This window comes from Manis javanica, chromosome 6 (genome assembly GCF_040802235.1).
Source record: "Manis javanica isolate MJ-LG chromosome 6, MJ_LKY, whole genome shotgun sequence".
Taxonomy (NCBI): domain Eukaryota; kingdom Metazoa; phylum Chordata; class Mammalia; order Pholidota; family Manidae; genus Manis; species Manis javanica.
The window spans coordinates 61,335,493-61,345,445 of record NC_133161.1 but is presented as its reverse complement, the minus strand read 5'-3'; positions in this window follow the sequence as shown (position 1 = coordinate 61,345,445).

Genomic DNA, 9,953 nt, shown 5'->3' with positions numbered 1-9,953 from the left:
GGACAGTGATCAAGAAAATGACTCTTTAGACAGATAATCATAACACTGAAGAAATAAAACGTTTGCATATTAAGTGATCATTTTTATGAAGGTGACCAAATTAGATTTATCTCTTTAACTGTGAGTTTTAAATGTCAATACTCAAAGCCTAAAATAGGATAGACCTACCATAAATCAACAATGTCTAACAAGTTGATCTGAGCATCACTGTTATAAAATGCTTATAAGGGTCACATTGGAACGTTTCCTGGTGTCATCTTAGGATCACTCACATCAGGATAACTGATGTGACTTCTTTATTGAAAATGCAGAGTCCTTGGCTTTACAACTCTCTTGAATCAGGAGTTCTGGAAGTGAAGAATCTGGCACCTGTATTTTTAAACACAACAGTCTCATCTGGGTGATTCTTATGTGTTCTGAAATTTGACAGTTTCTGTTCTAAACCTAATGGATACATCCTTCCTTCTCCACCTTAAAGGAGGATATAATCGTGAGAGACCTGGAGCTTGTTCCCTGTGATAGGTAGCAATGAAAGGGAACGTTTCCAACTAGCTGGGAACCGTACCGTTCTCTGGATTCTCTCAGCCAATCCACACAAGCCGTGGGAGCTCTGGGACTCTGCCTCCCACCGGAAAGCTGTAGGTGTTTCTCAAAGTGTCCCCTGCAGTCACCCAGCATCAAATTCACCCTGTGGGCTGGCTGAATGCAGATTCCTAGACCCAGCTCAGAGCTTCTGGGTCAGGATGTCTATTTTTTTCTTGAACTCTGATAATAACTCATCTGTGCATTGGAGAGTAAAAAAACTTCACTTTAAGTCTATATTTAAAAATTTTTCAATTTATTTAATCCTCATGAATTTCATATATTCGTATGAAATCCACTACCCTGATATGTACCTTGCTGGGATTTGGATAATGATTTCATAGAAATGAACTGTCCTTACTCCTAACCTCTCCTCAGACTCACTGAAACTATCCTTGCCTCATGACCTTGGCCTTTCAGCCCCCTGCCTCCACATTTGCTGCTTCCTCCCTTACTTCCCTGTTTGGTGTGGCATATTGTATCCACCCTGTATAGCATATTTCAGCTATGAAGATTATTCCAACATCTCGAGGCGATTTCCCTTGTTATTGTTCTCTCCCAGTATTGTTGTAAGTTTATGATTATACTTAACCAAGTTGTATTGTTGTGATAACAGGTCAAACCCATAAAAAGTATCCCCAGGACATGAATTGGGTCTTAATCCTCTTTGTATGCCCTGTGGTGTCCAGCACCTTGCATGGTTTGAATGACTCAATCCACATGTTCATCGAAATTCAACTTTCCTTGCCTCACTCAGAAGATACCAGAGAGATGTGATGTGTCATTTAAAAAATATTTCTTCACTCTGTCACTAATGGTATAATTATTTTCTCTGAGTAATGGAGGACTGTTTTGCCCTATCACTGAGCTCTTAGGAGGCCATACAGAAGAACACACGAATGGAAATTTGTTTCTTCTACATTTTCTGTTACTCATGTTTTTATTTCAGGTCTCCGCTTGTAGGAGATCGAGGCTTGTGTTTAGAACATGTCTTCAGTTTAGGGAAAACTAGGTGGGGCAAAACTCATTGGCCATCTTTCAAGACATGATAGAAGAAAACAGGAAATCCCCAAACTTCCAATGAATGATTTTTGTTACTGTTTATATATACTGAACTTAACAGGTTTATGTTCCTATGCATATCCGTGACATATCAGATGAATAAATATGTGAGAAAAATGAAGGAAAAATGCCAATGAAACATCTGAATTTATATATTTAAAGCATATCTGGGTTCATTCAATAGTATGTCACTTTTCCTATTTTTTACCTGTATGTGATAAACTATTTCAGATTCTTTCTAATGAGTGGTCACATAGAGAGCCAAAGTTCTGCCAATTTTAGATTATTTCCTTGTTGGGGCTGTAGGACACTGAGGTCAATTCTAAATAGTATGGTGGGAAAGTACACAGAATTTTCATCTGGTGACTTCTTACTTATATCTCAGTTTTCTATTTCTTTCCACTTTTATGCTGTGTAAACTTAAATTATTTAAGGCTCCATTTTCCTTAGCTGTAAACCTGGGATAAATGATTAAGCCCTCCTTAGAAGGATGCTGTATGTATTAAAGAATACGACATGTGTAAACCTGCTTTGATCCTTTACCTGCCTTAAGGCTGGTTGACGATGTCAGAAGAGTCTTCCTTTTGGACTCATAGCTGGCAGATGGCTAGAATCCAATGGCCTTAAGCATTACCTGAGCAGTTTTGCACCTCTAAATTTTCTTGAAAATTTGATTATCATTTAGCATGCCTTTAATTCTCAAGTAATAAATTGTTCAAAATTAAAATGTCCAACTTGTTATAGCTGAGCTTTAGCTGAGACTCATGTGCAAGAAAGACTTCATGCTGAATCAATGTGTATTTTTCAGAACAAAGAAATTGGCAATTGGAAGAAATCTTGTGTCAGACTCAGTTTCTTTGTTTCATGACTGGATCTCACAGTCACAGAAAATCAAATATGTGCCTTAAAATAGTTAAAAACAATTTTATAGCTAGATTCAAATACCAGTTATGTCTTTTTAGTAGTTCATCAATGATTGTACTTCCCATTTACATTATTCCTTTTCTATTGTTTAATTTAACTTAGACCTTGGGTTATATATACTCAGTTTAATATAATATCTAATACTCTTGTTAAAGAACACTGACTTAAAATTGCTATTACATATATCACTTACAAGTTTATATTTTTTAATCCTTCAGTCAATTTAATCTTCATGAATTTTACATATTTTTGAAAAATAACACTTTAGATACCCTCGTGTTTTTACAATTTTTGACCATGTTCTAAGTTCCAAAATAGTATTTCTCTACCGGCGTAGCAAGTCCTTATTGCTTGTTCCTTCCCTCCTTTTCCACTGCTAAGCTGATCACTTGACAGGGAATATTTAAAAGAATATTTAAACCTAATAGTGGCCAGTACATTATGTTTTCTTGAGTCTTACTGGGATTAGCATTTCCTCCTTTCCCATCTTTACAACTTTTCTTCATTTTTGAGTGGTACAATTATGTTTTAAATGTTTAAGCAATGTCTGTATAGGGTTAGAGTTAACGGCAAGGCACCAGGTGAGCAGGAGAAAGTTTTAACTGTTATTTCTCCCGCTAATGCTCCTGTGAGAAATATTTTTCTAGTTAAATGATCTGGGTATTAGGTGAAACTCGTATAGGTAGCATCAAAAAACCTATGATTCCCTCCCATTCTCATTACCGAAGTCAGCATTTATGAAATGCTATTGACCTCCCCAGAAGGACAACTACTTTGTGTATTTGAAAAACCATAATGCCAGTATCTTCAATATTTAAATGGAGTGTTTAGTAATAAGAGCTGAGAATGTCTGAACAATAAATCAGAATACTGAGTGTGGGGCAAATTGAAGAATTTCCAGAATCTCCTGCCTTAGTCATTTACATATCAATAGTTGTTTACCACCACAGCCTCTGGGGCAAAGGGTGGAAAGAAAATGACTATTCTCTCCTCTTCTCTGTTCCTAGTAGGTAATTGGTCTGGCATCTGTCAGTTACCAAGGACTGGCCAATGGAGGGGCAGGCAGGAAGTAGAGAGCGCGCTGTAAGGGGAGATTGTGAGCAGAGGCCAGAGGAGATGGATGAGGCCAGGCCTACCTAGTGAATTTAAGCAAGGTGTGAGCAATAAAAAAGTTTCTCCCAATCTACCCTTTTCCTTGACTTATTTTAGTTTCACTGGTTTCATTGGGAAGCCACATCCCCCAACCTGGAACTAGGAGCAATTATAAGTAGGCTGTTTTTCCATTTTTTGTTTTTGTTTTTTACAACACAAATGGTCATTTCACTGTAGACTTGCAGGCAGTGTGAATCAAAATGAAATGCAGAAGAGGCTCAGCAGGAGACATAGAACTGGCTCTCTAAAGAGGAAAAAACTATTGTGGATGAGCACCAAGACATTACAGAGCCACGTCATTACCTGAGTATGAGAGGAACTATAAGTTAGGACAATTGCCTAAACACTGAAATCTGTACGTTAATTTTTATATTAAATTATATTTTATGTTTTTATATTTTAATTTTGCATTGATGCCAATGATAGTGGGATTAAATTTGTATGTGTGTTATGTTTCAGTATGTATTATTAAAATTGAGGTTTAGCCGAAAAACTTGGCCAGTGGAGCAAAATGATTATAGTTATGATAAGGACCAGTGTTTCTTAGCACAAAGTTCAGGGAGCAGAGCCTACTCCTTGTCATTCTAGTGAGCAAAGGTGATCTAGAAAGCCTTTATTGAACTAGAGGAAAATGGGTGCAGGGGCTTAGAAACGGAGATATTTCTAATGCCTGTGAGGCTTAGATGGAGCCCCAAAGGCAGTTCTTTATGATCCTGCATGGGCAAATGGCAGGGAAGCAGTGTATGTGGGGGGAACACAGGAATGATCTAACACTGGGAGAAAGGGGGCTAGGGAGTTTACTTTCTCAAAAAACCTCATAGTGGGTGAAGGAAGGCTACTTTCTCTCTTTTTTTTTTGCCTTCCATAGCTTCCTACACTTCTCCTTTATAATAACTTGTGCAATGAAGCTAAGGCAGAGGGAAAACCAGGCCCCTTGAAGGAGGAGTTGGATAAGCACAGGTGGCTCAGAAGTCTGAGGCCACCAGTGTGTTAGCATCTCTCAGCATACCTACCACCAAGCACTGGGACAAAGATGGATTTCAGGAAAAAAGGAATTAATGATGAAGTAGGAATGGGTACATTTTAAAGTGGTTGGTTCAGTTTTCAATCTGTAAAATGCCATACGTAACATTTTGTTGGCTAGAAAGTTATAAACACAAAGAGCAAAACTCTTCAGATGTTGCTACTATGACATAGCTGGATGAGGGTGACCAGCCGATATTGGCAGCCTAAATTAAGGGTAGATGTCAGCCTACATGACAGGTAATCTACACAGAGACAGAGGTGATGCCCCTCTCACACTGACTGGTTACCCAGCGTTCCCTGTAGGCTTCAGGGGGCCATACAGTAGAAGACAACCACACAGCATCCCTACTCATAAGCTCTTTATGATGGATTCTCTTAGCCAAACCTAAATACATAACATTTAAAAGATACTGAAACAGGAGTGTTGAAACAGTCATTTCTAGAATTGTCCTTGAATTTGTGATCATTATGAATAATATCTACAATAGCTTCATGTGCTTAGATTAAAAATAACACAGTGTGCTGTAATAGTTTTCTAACTTAGACTAGATGAAGTGAGCACATTGTGTTTCCATGTCATTGGTGTACAGCAAATTCTTTTTAGAAAAGCAAACCTCTAGCTGGAGCTTCTTAGATACTCTGGAGGTAGATGAAAATGAATTAATTCCTCTATTTGAATAGTAAGATTATTTCAAGACATTTTCATGAAAGTAAGTGTCCCATTAAAAAAAAATAGTTCAAAGTATATTAGAAATGTCACTATGGACTGATGCTAACATTGAGACTTCAGACATAACTTTTTATCTGTGGAAGTACCTTAAAGAAAGTGTTTTAAAAAGAAGTCCATTTGCTCTTGAAGCTGGTTACCTCTTTAAATTGTTTTGCTCTATTATTTAGGTTGTCATCTTAAAGTTCTGTAGGAACTGTGAATCTGAAGACAATAATACAATTTATTTCATGTTTACACACTACTACTTCCAAAACGAACATGAGGTTTATTTAAAAAAAACAACAACAGTAAAGGGCACTTATATATCTAAACTACCTTCTTAAGTATAAGAAAAGAAAACTTCTCCTATTTTGAGGGTGAAATTTGTACTCCTGGTTAGTAGGGGGAAAGTAGGTCTGAGCTGTATATGGCAACCAAGACCAAGTTATATTTCATAATTAAATTTTCAAATAAAAAGAGAAACTAAATCTTCTGAAAAATATTTTTCCTCATCTTACCTCCTAAAAACTATTATAGAAAATATGGGCTCTTGTAAGACATCTGCAGCCCATTAGCCAGGTCTCCAAAAGAAGTTCGATAGCAGATGAACTGTTGCTTGGGTGGTTGTGATGATCAAACTCACTAGAGCTTTTTCTGGGGAGGGTTCAACTAATGGCTTTCTGATGTAACTTAATTGAAGGATAGGACTCAGAAAATCTACAGAAGCACATAGCTAGATATCCTATTAGAGAATTTTCTGTCACTGTAGTTTTCTCAGCTGGCCTTATGATGAGAGCCAGAGAGGACGAAACTCCAGGCCGTGCTCTGCAGTGAGAACTTGGGCAGTCCTGGAGCTGACTGGAGGAGACGCCCTTCTCCCACCGCACATACCCCTCCTGAAGGAGCCCTGACTGGCCTCCTTGAGCTCACCCATCTGCTCCAGTCCCCTTTTCCCACAGCACTAAGCATCTCATTCAGACTGGATGATTTCAGTGCCCCATTCAACATCCTTACTGGCCTCCCCTAGCCTCATGTTAGGAGAGCCCTTTATGGCCTCTGCCTTCTCCTCCAGGGGCACCTCTCACTGCCCCTCGCCTCCCCATCTCCTTGATGTTGCCGGGTCAGCTCTGTGCAGGACTTTGTACTTCCCAGACAGCTGCATGTGCTCCTGCGTATACACTTCCGCATGGAAATTCCTGGCCCCCTTGACCTGGTTGGCAGAGTCCTCCCCTTGATTCCTTGGCAAATACACACTGTTCAGAAAGATGTCTTACAGCACATCTGCTCTTCTGTGTGAAACTATTGCATCTCTTTATAGCACTTTTTAAGTCATTGTCTTACTAACCAATATGCCAGGCTAGAATATGAACTCCAGGAAAGGCACTCTTCATGTTTGCTCCATGTAGGTCGTACTCCACCAACAACAGGCATAGTACGTGCTCGCTATGTGTTTGAGAACAGATTTCATCTTGATTATCTTCCAGTTCCTAATAGTGGTAGGAGAGTTTCTGTTATGTGATACAGGCTCAAAAAATGAAACACGTATTGGAGGAATGTAGGCTGTCGGTTGGATAGATGAAAGGATGTTAAACATGTAAGATAGCACAGCAGAGAGCTGATTTGTGGGCAGGTAATGCCAGCAGATTTCTTAAACTGTCTGACAGGGGCTGAGGCTCCAGAGGTGGTTACAGTCTAGAGAACAAAAAGATTAATAAGCACCCCATGCTCAAAGGAATTTTTATGCTTACAGAACAGCTTATTTTTGGCAGCACTGATGCATGTAACATTAGTAAATAGACCTCCGAGTTCAGTGTTGGAAAGCAACAAAATTTATGACTTTTATTTTGATCCAGTGCTCTTCAAATCTTGCTTAGCTGCATTTCTTGTCCATTCAGGAATGAAAGACTCAAGAGATATTTGACTGCAAAAAAAAAATATAGTTTGCCACAAAGACTAGGGTTTGGGGAAGAATGAAAGGTGCTTTTTGAGATAACTCCACAACACTGGAATATTTCTATATATTGCATTTTTCTGCGAGAAGCTTAGAGCAGTAATGAAATTGCACTCTGTTATTTAAACTCCACTCATTAACTTTCACATTGACTCTACTTCTCAGACAATAAAAATCTGATTTGCCAGGAAGGTAAAGACAATCAGATTATGTAAGAAGTAAAATTTTAGAAACAAAAGCCCATATGATTCAATATCTGTTATTTAACTAATTTAGTAAATATCTACAATATACATGTAGGTGACTGTGTGGGTAGAAAACTGAGAAAATATATTTTACCTTAATGTTTTTTGTTTTATAAAATTAAAAATTCATTACATGTTACATATATGTATATTTTAAACTTTTATGTGATGATATCTACTTATCAGTTAATATGTTACAGTGTAGCAAAATTTTCCTGGAAAATACTGTGGAATAAGGAGATAAAATATTTAATGAGGGAAACCAGGCTTAAATGATAAAACCAAGTTTTACTGAAAACCTGTTTTTCCTTATAACATTATCTCCATGATTTGCATTCTTTACTTACAATATCTGACTAGATGATAGAAATTCAGGACTACATTACTTTTATATTTGAAATCATATACCACTTGCCATATATTTCTTATTACAGAGGCAAAACAAGTTCTGGAAATTAAGGAACAATCCTGTATCAAGCTTGTTAAAATGACAAAGGACTTTTGATATTTTTTTCTGTATGAGTCTGCCTTTTCAGTGATAGAATTTTCTGTGAAGCAAGGGCAGACTGGCTAATGGCAGGATGGGAAAAGAGAAAATGTTGAGTAACTGCTCAAGAAAAGGAGCATGGCAGATGGAGTTGACCAGAAGGAAGACGTGGTGTGAAACTTAAATCCCGAAAGATTGTCATTGTTTCTGCACAATTTTTTGAACTCCTGGGTTGCAATACAAAATACTCATACTTCTATAAAATAGTTCAGTAATGTTTTATTTGTACTCAAAACAACTTAAAGATTAAAGCAACTTATTCTTGAAGCCCAGACAAATTATCTCTCTTCTGTTATTTCCACCATGATTCTTAATTTTTACGAAATGTATTCTTTCCTTTTTACTGGCCAGTTATAAGATGGAGAGAAAGTTCTAATTGTGAGACACATGTATTTTGAATACATGCGTACCTTAAAGTGGCATCACACTGATAGGACTTTTAACTTGGCGCCCTATGATTTAATGTAAGTCACACTCTTAGTGATGTGGTGTGGTGCAGACAGCAGCTCAGAGCACACCACAGAGGGAAACTGCCTTGGGTGGGTGCCCAGTGCTATTTGTTATTGCCTCCAAACTTAGGTGATACACCTGGTCTTCCTGAGTCTCACGTTGGCCTATGGGGTATGGTAGTAGGAGTTCCCAATTCATAGGGCTATTAGGAAGCTGAATATATTAATATATTCCAAGCAGTAAGAATGCTGTATTACTCATAGTAAGTGCCATATTGTTAAATACTGTTCTGAATAAATTTTAGGACTAACGTCAATGGTGTAAAGAATCATCTTGGCAATGAACTAGTGGTTACCAAAGGGGAGGGGTGTGGGAGGGCGGGTGGGGAGGGAGGGAGAAGGGGACTAAGGGGTATTATGTTTAGTACACATGGTGTGGGGGATCACGGGGAGAACAGTTAGCACAGAGAAGGCACATAGTGGATCTCTGGCAACTTGCTGCACTGATGGACAGTGACTGCATGGGGGTATGGGTGGGGACTTGATAACATGGGTAAATGTGGTGACCACATTGTTTTTTCATGAGAAACCTTCATGAGAGTGTATGTCAATCATACCTTAATAAAAAATTGAAAAAAAAAAAAGAATCATCTTGGCAACTCCAGACAATGCTGGGTGGGGGAAACACCAGACATCTCACCTTAATACGGAAGGATGACTAGCTTCTAGGGGAAAGAGAGAAGAGAAAACCAAGAGAAATCAAAGACAATATAGAGGAGAAAATTAACGTGACTCTTGGAAAGATGTTAAAGACTCATTAAGCAAATTTAAAGGAGTGACAGAGAGTAAAAAAGTAGGAAATAAACTTAATCAGAGCTGTATTTAAAATATCCCCCTCTCTCATGAGAGGAACTTGGGCACAGAGAGAGAGAATCTATAAAATGCAGTGTGCACCCCGTCTGACTGTAAGTCAAAGCACCACTTATGAAAAGGCAGGCGAGGGGCCCCTGCAGCACTGGGAGGAGCCCAGGCGGAGCCTTCTGACTCAGCTGGAGGATTCCTGAGCTTGGGGCAGGGAGGAGGGAGAGGAGTGTCACAGCACAGCGTCCCAGGATCTCCTGAGTGTGCCCTAACTTGAAGAAGGCCAAGCTCAAACGCTATCACCCTCCTCTCGGTAATTGCAAATTGGCTGCATTTCAGAGGAAAAGTTTGATATTTTAAAAGGAGGAAATCAGATAACTTGACCTAATTTTACAAGGTGAATGAATAAGAAACTAACTGGGCTCTTCCGTTGAAGCTCTGTTGA